An 18,605-nucleotide genomic window follows, 5' to 3' on the forward strand; every position below is an offset into this window, starting at 1 on the left:
GGCCCCACCGGCGCTCGTGCGCCGTTCGCCAACGACGTTACTCAGGCAGGCTTCCCACAGAAACAATGTAGAAGGCGGCACTGTTGCGCGACTATTTGGAGTGTGCTCGGGGCGACGACCGCGCCGCTGTCGCAACGGTATGATCGATCGTCTTCCATTGAAGCAGGATCGTGACGCAACCGCCGCATTCCGAGGGCGCAAACAACGATGTCCAGGTACGCCGCAGTCGTCGGCGAAGGGAGTGAATGGGTGCCGGGTTAGGTATGGTAACCAGCCACAGGACAAGACGCCACATGCGGGTCCGTTCCCAGCCAGCCGGGCCCTCTGGCACGGCTGCGGGCCCACATAGCCCGCAGCGCAGCGGGGCTACGACACCGCTCCGGCGCGCCGGCGGCGCTGGACGTCATGGTCCGCACGTGCGTGGCGTCCGACAAGGCCACACGTGACCGGCGGGAGACACGGAGAGCGGGGAGCGGCGCCCCACAGGGTCTGGTTCAGCGCGACCCGACGGCACGGCGCCGCGATCGCCGCAGGCGCCGCCGACGGCGTCAAAACAGCCGTCTGTCAGGACGGCGACGAACGGCAGCAAGCACACACCACCCGCAATCGCACTTGCGGGCGAGCGCGGGCCGCCGCGACCCCCAAGGCCAAACACAGCAAGGCCGCCAGAGCCGCGGGCTGATATCCGCCGAGCAACGCCGACGCGGTCCGCTGCCACCGCCGCCGGTGCCGGCTCTGATGACAAGAACGCACATGGCGGGCGCGGACCGGACGGCGTGAGCAGGGGTCGGCCAGGCTAAGTGACGCACCAGGCCGCGCCGGCCAGACCGGGCGGCGCCCGGGCCCGCCCGGCCGCCCAGCTGCCGGCTCCCACGTGGGTGGCCCCCGGTGCCGGACCCGGTCGATTCGGCGCCGATGCCCGGCGGCCGGCCAGAGACGAGCGGCCATCGATCTGCGCGCCGCCGGCGGTCCCGGCCGCGGCCGCACCGGGTCGAGCCCGTTCACGGTCAGGCCGGGCCGGCCCGACCCGCCCCGCCCCGGCGGCGAAGGGGGCGAGGAGAGGCGAGGCGAGGCGAGGCGAGGAGAGGCGGGGCGGGGCGGATCGGAGCAGGGCGCGCCCAAACGGTGTCGGACTCGCTCCCGGGCAGGTCAGCCCAGCGGCGGGCGGGGCGCGGCAGACGGCCTGCAGCCACCAGCCAGATGCATACAAACTGCCACTTCCACCAAAGCCTAATTGCGCAGCGCACGCCTGCGGGTCGGAGAGTGCTCCAACCGATTTGCGCTACTCGTCAATGATACACACACACCTATTACGGAATGCTGAGCAGATTTGCGCCGACACGGCTCGACAGTGTGATTACAAACAATACTTGTAACGTTGCTTTATGACACTGGCTACTGGATGCCTAGCTGGACGATGAGCGGGACGAAGATTGACAGACACTGGCTGAGAGCGAATGGGACAACACGGACCCAGCCGCACCGAGTGAAGCTGCGATTTCCTCTGCCGTGCTCACCGATCGGCCAACTGGGACCAGACGGGCCTGGCAGAACCCTGCTAGAACGGATCAGCATCGAGCAAATACGACACCGAATGGGTGTCAGAAACAGAAGGCAAACAAAAGGAGACCGGGACTGATAAAAACCGGTTGTTTTTGGCAGCCAGCCAGCATTTGGTTCTCAAATAGCGGCACCCGGCGGCTCGGGGTATAGCCGTCCGAGGGCCTGTCCGCGTCACAGCGCACTCTAGCGGGCTGGGGTACAGCCGTCCCAGGGCCTGCTGCGTCACAGCGCACCCCAGCGGTCTGGGGTACAGCCGTCCCAGGGTCTGCTGCGTCACAGCGCACCCCAGCGGTCTGGGATACAGCCGTCCCAGGGCCTGCCGCGTCACAGCGCACCCCACCGGCCCCGACGCGCCACACAACAACCAAATAGTTTACTATAAAGGTATGTTAGCGATAATCATCACTATCATCATAATCACACTACTAATAGACCGTCAGTCGGCCGTCTGACCGAAGCAAAAAAGAAATGCAGTACGTGGGGCGTAGTAGCGGCTGCCGTTCCCACGTATCAGCTGATCTGATCCTGTGACGTCACGCCTGGAGCAGGGCGGTACGCCAGAGTACGTCCGACATCGCTGACACGCTGGTGTTAATGGAACAGGTGGATAAGGATCGTCGGCAGCTGCAGCAGGCATGCAGGATAGTACCAAGCCATCAGAAATGCGGCCGCCGTGCCAGCAGTGGCTCAGCAACAGTGGGTCCAGTCTTGTAACAACAGACAGACGCGCTATCCAGTGCCAAACGGTTCGCAGCGCTGTCACAAAGGAACATTTCCAGAAAGTTACAGACGCCATTTCCGTTCATATCAGCCGGGTTGTGTTCCACGAAACGCCACGGATATCTTTCGGGCGCAAGCCAGCGACGAGGACCTCATTCTCGCGGAAGTACCGCAACGCCTTTCCGTGAAACAACTTTCAACGCCAGAAAGTATCGCATTTCCCGCCTTGAATAAGTGATAGCCGAATTCCCATTCCTGCTTCGTCGGCGGGTTTTGGCTGCTGGCGAGTTTCACGACTGGGCGCTGATCGCCTTTGCCAACACCCGGCTTGACAGCCCACACGGGAGCAATCATGGCCAACATCCATCACCTGATAAGCGTGGCGGCCGGGTGGTCACCCGACACGGGCTAGATCAGCTGGCGCACGCGTCAGCTACCCGGATCAGCTGACCAATCAGCTGATGGCCTCCGAACAGCTTCGGTCAGCTGACTACCGCCGAACACTCGTGAACAACCGAGGTCCAGAGGCGGTCTTCGCCAGCTAAGTGACGAGAACAACTTGCGACGACCGAGAGGTACTGAGCACCTCGGATGCTCGCTGATCGGATATGTCAACCACCTGCCACGAGCTCGTCACCACCCGGGGACCTGCACCGCCCTCCTCACCACCCGGGGACCTGCTCCGAGTCCTCACCACCCGGGGACCTGCACCGCCCTCCTCACCACCCGGGGACCTGCACCGCCCTCCTCACCATCCGGGGACCTGCTCCGAGTCCTCACCACCCGGGGACCTGCACCGCCCTCCTCACCACCCGGAGCGGGCGGCAAGCAATCGTCCCCCCCCCCCCCCCTCCGTGCCGCTAGCATCGCACCGAGCCTGATGGCCGTCAGCGCCCTGCCGGCTCTGTTCGAGAACCCGGTGGGTACGGGCGACCACAGCCTGCCCGCCGGTCACTGCTGGCCTCCGGGGGCCGGTCGGGCACCGACCCTCCTTCCGCCGTGTCAGCCTCGCAGCGCCACCGACGCACAACGGCGCCGCATCGCCCTCACGGTCCTCTTCCGACGGGTTCAATCACGAAGCGGAAGTCATGCTGCCGCCGCCACACCTCACGCCGCTTCCAGCGGAGAAAGTCAGCACAAGCCCGATGTGGGTGTCGAGCCCCGACCACTCCGTCACGGATCTCGGACGCTCGAACGCCCTGCCACGGGTCTCCAACTCCTGACCGCCCTGTCATCTCGGACCCTCGACCGTCCTGTCACGGACCTCGAGTTCCTGACCGCCCTTCCATCTCGGACCCTCGACTGTCCTGTCACGGACCTCGAGTTCCTGACCGCCCTTCCATCTCGGACGCTCGACTGTCCTGTCACGGACCTCGACCTCCTGACCGCCCTGTCATCTCCGACCCTCGACTACACTGTCACGGACCTCGAGCTCCTGACCGCCCCGTCATCTCCGACCCTCGACTGCCCTGTCACGGGTCCCTCGACACGCTCTGCCGCACGCCCGCAGCGTCCCCGACGCTCCTGGCCTGGTGGACGCGCGGGCAGCGACGGCGGCGCGGCCCTTAAGACGCCGTCGACGGCCGGTAATGGCGCGCACATCAGCGCCCCCGACGACCTCTCCAGCCGAATGTCACGGCGAGCAAATCAGCGTGCTGGCGGTCGGCGAACCCGCCTCGACCCGGGCGCGCGGACGCAGTGCTCCGCGGTCATCGCCTCGGGGCGGCCTCGGCGACGCAGCGGCGGCGGCGGCGGCCGGGCGACAGAGGCCGCAGGCTGATCCAATCACAGGCGTGAATGGCCGCGGCGTGCAGCGGCCGCTCGATACGGCGCCCGCGGCGCTACGGGGGCCGCGGTCACGCCACTCCAGGTGACGTCAGCGCGTCACCCCGATCCCCTCGGTCGACTGCGCCGCGGGGAGGCATCGACCGCTCAGGCCGACCGGCCCAGCTGGGCACTGGCGGCGGCCGCAGCGGCGCCGGCCCGGAGACTGAGGCGCGCCGCCGCCGTCAGCCCCACCCCGCCGCGGATGGTGTCGTGTGGGCGGCCACAGATCAGGGAGTATCAGGGGTAGTAGCACGGGATGGCAAAAACTCATCCGAGGGCACCGTCCCATAGCGCGACTTGCTGCGGCAACAGCGTACGTGCGAACGAGGCGCGCCGGACATCCTGGTCATGGTCACGCCACACACCCCAGTCCACACGATGCAGGTTAGTCACGGGTCTCATTTCGGCCCAGTCACGGCCACACAGAAAGTCACGGTCGCGCCGGACGCCAGCTGCCGGCCCGCTGCCCGCAGTAACGAGATACAAACAAACGCGGGACGGCGATAACGAAGTGCGAACCGCGCCGCGCGGCGGCCAAGAAAAACGGCGGCGGCGTGTCCGGCCGGCGCCACCAAAACCCGAGCCGGTCTGGATTTTACCGCGGTCAGCGCAGCCGCCCGGTCCGTCGGAACGTCGCCGATAGCATCGGGTCGTCGAGTCCGACGCCGGCCGAACGACGTCCGTCGCGACCGACAGCCGCCGGCTGCCAGCGGCGACGGACGCGGCGGGCCGCGCTCCAAAACCCGCCCCCGACCGTGGCCTGTCGCCGCGGGCGCGGTGCTGCTCCGGGGCGAGGCGCGCGCACGGCCAGAGCAGGACGCGCCCCCTCCATCTGCTGCGATCAGGTCGCCGGGGCAGAGTGGACGATGGGAACGGGGCGAGGCGGAGCGGCGCCTCGGCCACGGCCGCGGGCCGCACCCGCCGAGAAACGGAAATTGCTGGAACGGGCCGGCTCGAGCTCAATGGATGCGTCATCTCGGCAAGCCCGAGCGAAACACAAAGGTCACCCCCGCGTCAGCCAGCGGTCGTCTATAAACGGCCGCGGTTTCCGGAACCGCATCCACTCGGATTCCGTGCGAGTGAGTCTTCGCCAGGTCCGAGAAATCGATCCAGACTTCCCCAGTTCCATGACATAGCGGAACGAGACGGCGCGCGGCCGAGCGGCCGCCGGGCACAGCAGGCGCAGGAAGCCGGGCTTGCGTGCAGGTGGAGCTCAGCGCGCCTGCAGCCCCATCAGCTGAGTGTCGACGAGTCTCGTACCTCCCGCCGTCCCTACGCGGACCTCACTTTACGCTGCGAGGCACGGGCTGGCGATGCCACACTTGTGGCAGCTGTGCTACGTCACCCGCGGAACAGCAACGCGGTGACCCACGACCACCGCTAGTGTTTTGATGAGTTGAGGGCCTGCAGGATTTGATGTAGGACCTTCAGAGGCGTGATAACCTACCTACTTACAGAATACATAACCAGGCAGCTAACAACGCTTTCGTAATTTTTTAACAAACAACGTCCTAGCCGACCATTCAAACCCGGGGTCCGGCCAACTCTTGACGCGCGAAGGGGCAACCAAAGACAGAGGGTACGACTGTTTCGAAGGAAAACTTCTTATCAAAGCACCGTCGCAGGTTGCGATTAAACGGGACCAGCACTTATCTGCCGTCTGAAAGAAAGCTATTTAATGGCATCTCACTGTACCCAGCCTTACAGTAGCACAACACACTGAGGCCACCACTATTTTAGCGCCAAGATGCGAGCCATGTGTTAGATGATCGAGCCCCAGCACTATAGTGGTTTGATTCCTATCATCTGTAAAATTTCAAGGCCGTATCTAACACTGGCGCGGTTGGTTTTTATCTGATCAGTTGATAAGTACCTATGAGCTGTCGAACAAACCACAAAAAATGTGATGCTACTTTGGGAGCAGAATAAGCGCGATCCAGACCACTTAACTAGGAATGCTCTTTGTCGCCATTTCATCAGAGAATCAGATCGACCCGCAGCGGTATGATGGATCCCATTGGTCCACTTGGACGACTGATCACAGAGCTGTGCACGTCTGTACGGTAGTCACCCCCACGCGGCCTCCAGCACTGATCGCACACGTAATGATCCTCTAGCCGTGGCCATTAGATATTGTGCACTACACCATGACACAATTCGCACCATACGCATGTCATCAGGATCAAGAAACAAGCGAGGCCGTCCTTATGGGCGTCGTGAAGCTGTCGCGAGCTGGATAATCGCATAACGACGCATGTTACAGGTGCATGCGGATCGGGCGGGTGGGCTGAATGAACGGATCACCGTACTGATCCTTAACAAACGCCTGTTGTTCAGCGTGAAGATCAGTGAAGCTGCACCTCCCACACCATCGCGATCCTCGCTGCAGTCAGCCGCCGGTCCGAGCGCGGCGTGGAGAGCCGGCGGCGCGGCGGGGTGAAAGGGGTGTAACCCGCCACGGGCGGGTGAGCGGCGTCACCACGCCAGTGGCGATGGACTAACGCTCGAGAAGTTTCAATACATGTGCCTACCAAACGGTAACGCGCCGCGTGAAGCCGATTTAAGCGATGGTGGCAACACGGCTATGCATGGGTTCACGGAAATAAATGAAGCATCGACCACCTGCCCCACGGGACAGGGGCCTTAAATTCCCGCTGCTTCCCCGTATCGTCCAGAACCTCTTCAACGGCTTTCAGCATGGTACTGAAATGTTTGGTGCCTGAGTTTCCTTCACTTTCACACATTTATTACACATCACACACATTCTAAATAAATAAATAAACCAGAAATCTGAAGCTTCTGACCTCGACAATTAATCGATTATGACATCTCTCTCGCAGGTCATGTCGCCGACATTACAAACGGCTATTTCTCACGCAAAACACATTTCAAAGAGCTTTTTTAGATACCTCTTCTGATCTACATCACACTGAAATACACCATCACCGCCACAGTGGCTTTTAAAAATAGCAATTCATTTTAGGTCAAGCTAGGTCAAACTTTGGCCTCTGTCACCAGCTATGACTGTTCGAAGGGTACACAATTTGAACTTAAATGGCACAGGTCTCACGGCTTGGCAAGGCCTTGGTCTAGCCATGTTCCCGCTTGATATGGTTTGTTTAGTTTTTGAGAGACCAACAAGCCAATGCAACAACAGATCTCGCCAATTTGACCTGGCATGGCATACCACACGTCATATGTATCGATGTCCACTAGCACCTGTCTGATAAAGCTTTCCAAGAGCTGTTCAACGCCGTCATGCGCGTTGCCGTAGCATGTTTAGTTAAAGAGGAAACGGGAGGGGGAATGAAGCGACAAACGGGAGGGGGCAATGAAGCGACAATTTGATCTTTTTGAGTTGGTTCAACTTGTCCAAGATCAATTTACTATTGTTCAGACACAATGATGCGGTTTAATAAGAGCTTTCCAATGCCGTTTTCTAGCTGCTCTAGCTTGCTTCCTTTACGAGATCACTGGCGTCTTTGTGCCAATCCCCTTCCCTCATAAGGTGAAAAACACGGGGGGCGAGGGTTAAGACGGATGAAATGTTGCTCAGGAAGTAAAGCGGCTTTTCATCATCCATTGCCAGACGAGGAGGCACAAGGGAAAGTGTGAGGACAGTATGTCATCATACCTTCCAGGTGTAACATTTCAGTCAAGGTGAAGTTCAACTTGAACGCGCGCTTCGGCAGCCTGGCGTCAACCGTGGCGTTGTGCTCTACTGTTTTGAACTCCAGTCTTAATGAGCCAGAAATGCCCGCTCATTTTTGGGCTCAGCATATCAAATCATCAAAGCCGGAGTGACCGACTACCAAAATAAAAACGTCATTACACGAAGATAATATTCCCGGCTCGAAAAGCCTCCTTCACGAACCACGGTTCTGTCCAGACAGCGCCGGAAAACAGCATCCCAGCCAACCAACACGGTACATGCGCAGATCAAGCCTACCAAACCGTCTTTCTACGAAATAGGCTTTGCACAATAATGAAGCAGAGCTTTGCTGCCCCAGTCCGCAGGGCACATCGATTGGTCGCTGGGATTTGGAATGCGGAGTTTGGGGAACCGGCTGCAACAACGAATGCACGTTCCAATGTCCTCGGCGGCCATTAAGTTAATGAGTACGTTCATCGAAGCAATCAACTACCCCGTGAACAGCTGGCAGAATGAGCCCATTTCACCACAGTAGGAAGACGCTTGTTATGGCAGCGAAGGAAACACTTCCAGAAAAAGCTATAATGACCACTTAATTAAGTACAATTCGCGTCAACACAAGCTTTCACAAAGGGAATGGATAAGTACGTCATCGGGCAAGGATTACAGCGAACAAGCACACTGACCGAAGACTATCGGCTCGCCGCGGGCAGCACGACGCAGCCAATGTAATCCAAGCTCTGAATGCGTGCTGACCTGCGACTGGACAGCCGAGATAGATCCAACCGACTCTGCCCCGGGGAGAGGAGAACAGACACCGGCAGGGCAGCGAGACGCCAGTGGACGGGGCACGTAACACGCACGGTCTTGTCCTCTGACAGACGACCGGCAGCGTTGCTTACCTCTCCTTCGCCACGTCACTGCCGCCCTGTCCGCGAGCTTGGAACCCGTGCTCCGCGCCGCTAGCCACTCTCCGCAGCCGCGCACCTCCGCGGCACCCTCCACCGACGCCGAGTGTGTGCGCTCGGGCGGGCCGCGCGGCCGGGCGGCGGCCGGCAGAGGCGCGTCCAGGCGCCGCCCGCCGGGGGGCACCGCGCCCGACAGAAACGGGCCGGTGCCGGCGCCGCTCGACCGCGGCCCTGGCGACCGGCGAGCGGAGAGCGCACCACCCACGAGCGGGTGGCAACCGGTGCAGGGGTGCGTCGGCCGCCGGGACCAGCGCGACCGCCTCCTCTCACCACCCGCACGACACAGCCCCCAGCACTCCTCGGCCGCGCCGTTTCGCCACCCGTCGCCGGACCGGCAGCCGAGCAGAGCAGCCGGCGGTCGGTGATGACGTCGACGGCGGCAGGCCTGGGCCGGGGACGGGGCCGGAGTCGGCTGCGGCCGCCCACCGCGGACGCGGGCACGGTCCGGGCGCGGCCAGCCGCAGCCGCCCGCTCGCCGCCAGCTGGGCGGCGCCCGGGCGCACCTGACCGGCAGCGAGCTCCGCCCCCGCGCCGGTGCGGCACCGCCGCCACGCCGCCGTGTCGTCGGCGCCGGTCGAGCGGCGAGTCGGCCGCAGGGCGCTGTCGCCGCTGGTCAGTCGGCATTGTTGCGACGCTGACACAGGGAGTGGTCCCGCGGCGGCACCGTGGCGAGCGGAGCACTGGGTGACCTGTGTTCCTCAGAATCGGTATGTTCCTCAGAATCCGGTGCCCAGCACACCTGGTCCTGTCGTCGAGGAGACCGCTGATCGGTGCGCCTCTGACCCACTGCTGTTTATCCGTGACCAGCCGATTTCTGCTGAGCACAGAACACTACGAAATGGCCTCAGAAGTAGCCGGCCGACAGATTATATTTCTGCATTTGTTAGCGGTTCTTGGGTTGATACGCCCTCTTTGTTTTGCAACTTCGCCAAGGCAGAACAAAAGGAACCGATGGCTTATTATCAGCAGATAAAATCGCATCGGCCGAGTTCTCCTTGTGATAGAGACGCTCAGCATGATGCCACTCAGATGGCATCCGATCAGCGCGTTGGCTTAGGCAGAGGAACTGTCCACTGATAGCGAACCAAAACAAAGATACGCTCTACACCCTCTCGTAGATAGGGTACGGAGCAGACGGAAAGTACTCCAAAGCCGATGAATATTACGTTGTATCTCAGAACTTCCTTCTTGGCTGATGTCACGCCCGTGCTGAATGGTTCCTGAGAGGAGCAGCGGTCATTTGTTCCGGCAGGCTGGAGGCTCCGTTCCCCTCAGCACAGCAGAACGTTTACTGCCAATAACGGCCAGATGGCACAAATTGGACAATTCGACGAGCCGTGACGAGCCATTTCACCCGTGCATCTCGACGCGGCCAACCCTGAAGAATGAGCGGCCGCGCCGCCGGCCAGCGCACGGACACGGGCACACATCGCAGCTTGCCAGGCGGCATTCCCGCTGGGAGCCTCGATACCACATCAATCGCCGCCACTGAGCAGCGCGGCCATTAATCCCGTCGCCACGGCTGGCATTCGTGTGCGCTGAGGCCGACAGCACAGACCTCGTGCGGGAGACCGCCCCACCGGCGCCCACTTCCAGCCCGCCCGCTCGCAGCCCGCCCGCGCCGGCCGGGCCGTTTGTGCCGACTTCCGGAGGAAGCTGTGCCTATGTAACAGCGGCGCGGCCCGGCAGGCGGGCGGGCCGAACAGCTGAGCTGGGTCCCACGGCTGGCGGCCGAACGCACATCCGCCCGGCAACGACGCGCGCCGGCGCCGCGTCACGGCGCAGCGGCGCCGCACGGCAACAGGCCAGCGTCGGTCGCGTAACAGCCATGTGGGTCACGCCCAAAATAAACACAGGTGGCCGGCGCGGCCAGAGGCCGGGGCGGCGGCGACGGCGGCCGACGACCACCAGCGCAGTGACGCAGCGGCAGCGGCGGTGGAGGTGTGGCCGACGCCGGTACTCCAGCCGGCCCGCTGACCAGAGCCGGCGCGGCTGCCACCCGGACCGGGCCGTGCCCTCCCCACGGACGAACCCAACATTGCTTACAAGCGCTGCACTGTCACAAGGACCAAGAGAAGTCCTATCCTACTTGTTGTCACTCACTCCTCGATGACCATTAATACACCAGGCGGCCAGCCATCCCGGAGGCCGCGCTGCGCAGGGTGAGGCAGTCGGCGGCGGGCGGCGCTCCTTCGGACGCCCGTCGGGCGCTCCCAGCTCAGTTCGTGCCGCTCCACACTCGAGGCACGAATAAAGCCGTCTCATCTTGACATCACCCGCGAGTCAACACAGCCACCCGACAGGTCAGCGCACCTGGCCAGTTTCCCAGGGGGCGCGCACGCGACGGCAGTGTAGCGAGGAGGACGGAGGGGGAGGGAGCACTGGATGGGTGGGGTTCCCAGACAGCTGGCGCCACACACGCCACCGATGCCGCGTGGGGAGCGCGCTAGTACAGCCGGCCACAGACTGAGCCCCGCCCGCCCAGAGACCCCGCTCACGCGATATGTATTGGCACTGCAGCACGCCACAACGCCGAGAGGCGGTCCCTCGGCCGGCGTCACATGCGGCATTGCAAAGTCAGTCCGTGAATGAGCTCACTGGCGTAGCGACGGTGCTGTGGAGGCACCGGCTTCCTTAGGCTCTCCCTCGGATGTAACGGCGCCACTTTCTGTACCCGAAGCACATCGCCCGTCTTCAGTAAATTTCAGGGCACTGTCCCCTGTTTTCTTCCGAAGTTCCAATTGGCTTTGAAGACGCGCATAAAGCAACATAAATCTTAGCTTGTCCACGTCTGCATGGACTACAACGCTACACACCAAACTCCCATACAGACCCGACTGCTTTACAATTCTGAAGAGTACTGGGGGTCTACTTTTCATGTTCCATTGGGGGCATCGGCGCTACTATTGGCAGCGCTTTCGTACGGGTATCTCACATCAGACGCATCGTACGCGGTGACGCTCACCGACGCCCTAAGCCACCCAACACACGCATTGAAGAGCGATGTCGCTCGTTCCGATACACGCGTTAACATCACGCACGCTTTTCACCCCAGCAAGCCCCTTTTTAAATGACGCATCGCGCCTTTTTGACATTTGACTTCTTGATTTTTGACTACACCAAACTTTTCCGACTGTTTCTTGTGCGCGCTCATTACATGTCTATTGGAACACATGTTTATCTGCCTCATTGCGTGGTGCACGTACGCCACAGAATACACGAAGTCCGTTTTTATGCATGCTCGTGTGCGCGTGCGTATACATGGGTGTGTAAACGCATCTGACTTATGGCTTGTGCATTCCCTTGACATGTTTTAAGGCAAGGTCTTAGCACAGATGGAATAATCACTCGGGCTGTTACTCTTATCGGTGGCGTTTGTGTACATGTACCTTGGACGATTACTACTCCAGCCGTCGCCGTGTATAAGTCAGTCATGATAAGGACCTGAGGACGTTTGAACCCAAACAGCATGACGACAATGATTAAGGTTCCACGTCGCGTCAAAGCACCACTACTGACTAGGACAATAGCGCGGGTAATTACTCCATTTAGGAGCATGCCTGTACGCGATGAACCGACAACAAATCGATCCAAGTCCCAGCCACGCTCGCCACTGTCCCAGCGGCGCGTGCCGGCCGCCTCGCCAGCTACGGCAGGCGCGCGTGGCCTGTACCGGCCGGCGCCGCCCAGCGTGGCGGCTGCGGCGGACGCGCGCGGGCCCCGGAGAGCGCCGCCGCGCCGCGCCAGCAGCCGGCGCGGCGCGGACGTGGGAACGCCGCCGGGCGCGGCACAGCGCCGCTTCTGAGAAGGCGTGCGGGCCGGCCGGACGCTGGGACTGCCCGGCCGCACGCGGCGCCGGGCCGCGCCCGTGTGCCAAACAACGGCGAGCAACGACCGCCGCCACGACCGCGTATTACGTGCATGCAAGAATGCATCCAAACATGTATTACGTATGTATGTTTTCTGCAGTAACACGGAAGCGTACACAGTACACACAAGTTCTCATGTCTTCATGCATGGTCCGAAATTGAGAATACACAACGCTCGCCACATATCCATATGCATGCTCACAAGTCATGACATGATTTAAGGTCACGTGTCGGAAGACGGTCGAGTTGTGAGGTGATATATGGTAACGTGATACATGATTCCCTACCAACGCGCATGCCATTGGAGGCTGGATATATTTAAGGCGGCATGCTTGACGGGTGTTTACGGGTGCCATGCATTAAGGGGGGGGGGGCGTTCATAACAGAGTGCCCCTGCATTGCGGGGGGGGGTCGTAACGGCCAGAGGCACCCGAAGCAGCAGGCACCCCGCAGTGAGCGCAGCAAAATGTTTGAACTGGGCTCCATAGAAACGCTGGGTTCAATCGCACGTGACTGATCACCGACGCGATGGACTTGTGAAACAGCTATTGAGCCTCGACTCCGCAGGGAGTTATGCATACATCATCGACCAGGCAGAGGAGTGGCAGCAAGTCCACTAATCAGGCCCAAGACGCGATGTCTGAAATGTCAGATTGTGTCAAGCAGGGCTATCAATCGATGTAGCAACCGCTGTTGGTTTTATAACACGCAGTATGGAAACGCACCCAGACACATTCAGAAGCAGAGCACATTCCGATCAGATCAGCACTCCGAACGTGCACTGGTGTGTGGTGTCAAGCCATCTACAGCAGCGTCCTGCGACTCCAATATTTCGCTTTCGAAGACCACGGCTCTTGAAAAGTCGACCCACGTGTTTGGCCGCACTCAGTATGGAGGGCAGAGCTCACCTGCCCTGCCTGCCACCCGCCCAGCACTCAGCCAGTGGCATCGCGGTGAGGCAAACTGTGGTAATTAGTTCCAGTTATGGAACATTACACCTTTGAAATGGGGTTTACAAAGACGGGTCCGGAATATGGCACTCGCACCTTTGCCGTCGTTTGCACATGATACGCGCTGACAACACGCCTGGCCACGTTCTGTGTTGGGGCTGTTTTGAAGGTCTGGTGCGGGGCGCGGGGTGGAGGTCGGGGCTGAGCGCGCTTGCCACTACGGAGTGACTGCACCGCTGCTCAGCGTGACACCGTGCCGCGCCGGCCGCTCCCGCCACGCCGGCCACCAATGCGCCGCCACGCCGGCCACCAATGCGCCGCCACTCTTCTCCCGCCACCAGCGCGCCCGGCTCGACCCTGCGCGCCCACACGCCGGACAGGGACCGGAGGACGGCGCTGCACGCAGTAAACGCCTGCACGCAGTAAACGCTCCCGGCCGGCGACGTACCACCCCGCCGCGCCGGCCGAGCCAGACACCCGTCCTGGGGCGCGGACTGCACCACTCCTCTCGTGACCACGTGGCGAGTCTGAGGACCTCGTCTAACACGTGGAGCCACTCTCTCCGGTGTCCGCGGCGGTGCGAGGACCAGACCGGCCGCGTGCAGAAACGCCTAGCCGTCCCAGGGACGGCGGATGGGTGGGGTCGTGACGTCATCGGTCGCCCACGGATTCCTACCCAGACCACGGAAACTCAAGGGGACAGGTAGGCAGGCTCGCACCCGCGAGAGGTTGGCCCTCTCATTCCATGCGCCGCTGACAGCGCTCCCAACCGACGCATCGCACCCGCCCCAGCTTCGCCTGCGCCGCTCTCCGACATGCCGGGTCATCTAGCGGCGAGCAGCGACAGTGCAACGGCTGTTACGACGGCTTCACGGCGGCTACCGTCCAGCGAGGAGCGGCCGTCCGCCGAGGCGGCACGCCGCGCCGGCACCAGCGGCTGCCGCGCCCAGCCACGGCCGCGCCGCTCCGGGCCCTGTCCCACATCCATGAATTAGCAGCGGCCGTTAGAAAGCCACACGTCCACCCCTAATGGCGTGTTTGCCGCCCCGGCGGCGCAAAAAGGCGTCCAGGCGCGCGCGGTCATCGCGCCTAGGGCGGAAGCCGTACGCGTGGCCGGGTGGCCGGGTGGCCGGCCGGCCGACCGCGCTAACCTTGGCGCCGTGCGTTACGACACGCGGCCGCGCCCGACCCGGTAAATACGGCCATAACGGACAGCGTCGGCCCTCGGCTGTGGCTGACCGCACGCACGCGCGCGGGGCCACTCCATCACCGCACCTCGCCCACACGCACGCGCACACACACACCATGCACACTCACATATGTGCATGGCGTGGACCCCTGCCGACTTACTCATTCTGTCGTCGCCTTTCGTCGGCCGGCGGCGCTGGCCGACGACCTGCGACGCCAGCTGGCCGCAATCGCACCTGCGGATACCCTGCCTCACGCACAACACACAGACGATAACCTACGTCGGCGCCATCTCCTCGCCACGGCCAACCCCGCGCCCCGCACGCATACGTGTAGGACTTCCACAGAGGATAGTGCAATCCTCACGCACACGTTCGCGTGCGCCGCAGTACGAGCCGAAACATCGCGAGCTCGACCCAGGCCACCGGACCGACGCCGCAGTCGACGTCAGGCTGTGACAGCCTCGCGTGCGAATACATACTCTAACGAGTCTCATCTGTGGTCGAGGTCTGCTGTAGCGGCGGCAGCTGACCGCACTTACACAGCCGCGGCAGCGGCTCCAACATCCAACATCTCAAAATACACTCTGTCACTGGCCGAAGGCAGGCAACAGAAACTGGCTGCATTTGCGCGTGCGCAGAAAAACGCAGTTCGTTGCCGCACCTCCTCTCCCAGTGAACACAGACCGCGCCGCCAGACATCGACGCCTCAGGCAGACACTCACGCGCAGTCGCAGCCCTGGAAAACGCCGCTCACCCGCCGCCAAACACGTCCAGAAACACGGCAGAGCTGATCCAGAGCCTGATCCAGAGCTGATCCCACCGTCGCGCGGCCCCCAACACAGACTGGCAACACCGGCCCGGCACGCGCGGCCGCTGCTCCAGCTCGCACAACCGCGCAGGCTGGCGCGGCCGGCCGCCGACGCCGTAACCGACGCCACGCGCAGGCGAGTTTTCTGCGTGGTTCACGAAGCTAATCCGGACGTGGCCGAGCGCATCGGCCTGCCCACGACAGTCGGTAGGACGCGGTCCGGAGCCAGCCGCTGCGCCAGCCGTCAAACTCGGGAAGCCCGCCGGCCGACGACGCGCCGCTCTGCGGTTCGAGGCCGCTTGGGCCGGCTCGTGACGCGACCGTCCCGCTCCCCTCCACCATGCAAATGATAACCGATGCCCACCCGTTCCCGCGTGCCGACTCAGCGACGTCGGCCGAGCGGCGAGTGCTCTGCACAAAGAAGCGTCGCTTCCCACGGCATGCCCCGCGGCGGCGTAACGGCGTCCAGCTGTCGCGCGGGCGCCGGTGGGCGGGAACTGGTTGCGGGAGGTCGTGGGATTTCCGCCAGACTTCGTCAGCGAGCGTGCCGGTGACGGGGCCAAGGTTACGGGCAGTCTGCGGCCGGTGACGTCACGCTGACCAGCGCGGCTCCCGCGGCTGCAGATAGCGCTGCCACCCACGCCACGGTGACGGCTCAAGGGCGCGGTCAGCCAAGTTGGCAGGGACGGCGGCTAGGAAGTGAGAATGCTAGTGCTTGTAACACAGATGGTAAAGGTCCTTTAGGCGCTTGCAGGACATCGCGCGACGTTTGAGAATGTTGTGGCAGTATTTAATAAGTTAACTGTAGCAAACTGAGCAACCAGAACACGGGGAATGCGGCGCAAATTACCACGAACGATTTTCATGGAGCATTGGCGACTTACAGTGGTCATGCCAGTGCTCAGAAGCCATGGCGAAACCGGCATTCGAACCCAAACAAGCGCATGCTGGACCGAGGTCACGAAGATCCCGCGATGACACCCCTAAACAGGTGGATTAAAAGCTCGCAGCTTGCGTAGGGCACACAAAGCATAGCCATCAGTGACCGTGACGTTCAATTTCGGCATTCACGTTCAGACAATAGTTTTTGAAAACCTTCAATTGCATTGCAGTCAACAGAGCGCAGAAATAGTTGGCTCGGTATTGATCGTGTCATCCCAGATCAAATTACCACATCGCTTGCTCCGATTGTTTTTGTGGCCTGTCTTGTTTGATAAGGCACACTTTGATCGACCTAATCACACTGGCCAATAAGACAAATGGCCGCCGTTTTACGATACCCGGGTAATTTTCAGCCCAATGTGTCGGCAGCAGACCTTCGCTTGAAGGGATTGGGTGAAGCAAAACTTGGTCTTGACTTCACACACGTAACACAAAGGGAGCTTCGTCATACTCAGATACTTCTTGCATCTGTTACAAGCCGGTTGTTTTTCCGCTGCAATTTGTCTCCAAACTGTCGGCTTCAATACAGCCGACAAGATATTACATACATAGTACATTTCAGTACGAACACTATAATGTATACACCCCATACCTATCCGATTTTGAAGGTAAAGTAATGTTGACCATGCGCCTCGAGCAAATGCGGTAAGGCCAATGCCTTAATTAGACTTGGACTACGGATCAAATTAAAATCCCCACGGGTGGTTAAATCAAGCTTGACATCAATACATCAGCTTGTATCGTGAACAAGATATCCGTTTATCAAAACTGATCCCACAGTTATCGTTGATATTTAGTTCATTTTTGACGTTGCTGTGTTCACCACTGACAGAGCAATGTAAAATATATCTCACAGCAAACAAGACCGAACTTACATAAGCAGGGTTCACTTAAACAGCCTTTTTAACATAAGGCAAGATGCAGATGTTCCATGATGGTAGCAGCTAAGCCGCCATTGTTGCACGGGATGGCCATGGCCGACTCGCATTTGACACACAAACCCTGACAACATCGCCATTTGACACACAAACCCTGACAACATCGCCATTGAGACTGGGCGTACCGCGGCGATCAACCGAGGTCCTGCGGTGTAGGAGCTGAGCTCGCCCCATCCCGTCAGCGGGCGGCGGGCGGGCGGCGGCGTACCTGGCCAGCGCGCGGCGGCGGCGCTGTCTCGGGCCGGGCGTCGGTGACCGGCCGCGACCGCCGTCCTCTCGCGTCCGTCTGGGGTCAGGCAGCCGCGCGGCGCCGGCAGACACCGTCACCATTGCTCCTGCAACGGACGCGGTGCTGTCAGGCGACCGCGCGTCGCCGCCCTACCCGCGATCGCTGGCACGCTCGCACTATACTGCAGGCAATGCATGGGCGGCGCCTGCAGAAACGCACTAAACAAAAGTGTTCAGCTGTCGTGCGGCCCCCTCCCCCACCTCTAGTCTGCGTGACTTCTGCAAATAGCATGCAAGGGACTCTTCGCTACAGACCGGCACCTGTGAGCGCGCGCTCGCTGCTGAAGGGCTGCTGACTGCTTTTGATGTGTGGCGATGGGTTACGCAGTAACCACGCCCGGACTTATATGTTCGCAAGTCTGACATAGCTACGACGCCGGCTACCACGCCACACCGGGCCGTTCGCGCAGCTCGTGATAAAGTACGTACAGTGTAAATCTACTCATTTGTATCGGTACATTCCGATGTAATCAAGGATCATTAATATACGCACAAGTAACTAAAAACAAACTAGCATCTTTAAAACAAAGTTTATCCAGCATATGGAAACTTCCTGATGAATAGCACTCGGCACTGTGGTGAAATGGCGGCGTCTTGGCACCACGGCTCTCGGTTTATGCTCTAACGCCGCGGACACAAAAAACGTCATCAACTTCATTAACAGCGGCGCAAAGAAAGCAATGTGTATCCGTACTAATTCGTAAGTGCGTCGCAGGAATGCCGTTCGGCCGCACCATCAGGAACGATCGTGAGCTACTTCTGGAGCGATGCACACTGTGCAGAAGCACGAGCTCGCTATGTACGATGCAGTGGCGCCACATGGCATGACTCCGACTAAATAGGCGGAGGTATGTGTCAATGACGGAGGTAAGTGTCAGAGCTCTGCTTAA

The 18,605-nt window shown here is 60.9% G+C and overlaps 1 protein-coding gene across 1 annotated transcript in view; it reads right to left on the reverse strand.

The window, feature by feature from the left end:
• The window catches only part of LOC119100786 (uncharacterized), a 40,844-nt gene extending 23,239 nt beyond the window's left edge, over positions 1–17,605 (reverse strand). The window contains exon 1 of the mRNA XM_037223922.1: positions 17,553–17,605. The gene's annotated coding sequence lies outside the window, so the exon portion shown is untranslated. The remainder of the gene's footprint in view (positions 1–17,552) is intronic.
• Between the last annotated feature and the right edge of the window lie 1,000 nt (positions 17,606–18,605).

The sequence above is a fragment of the Pollicipes pollicipes genome, unplaced genomic scaffold (assembly GCF_011947565.3).
Source record: "Pollicipes pollicipes isolate AB1234 unplaced genomic scaffold, Ppol_2.1 Scaffold_4881;HRSCAF=5763_pilon_pilon_pilon, whole genome shotgun sequence".
Lineage (NCBI taxonomy): Eukaryota > Metazoa > Arthropoda > Thecostraca > Pollicipedomorpha > Pollicipedidae > Pollicipes > Pollicipes pollicipes.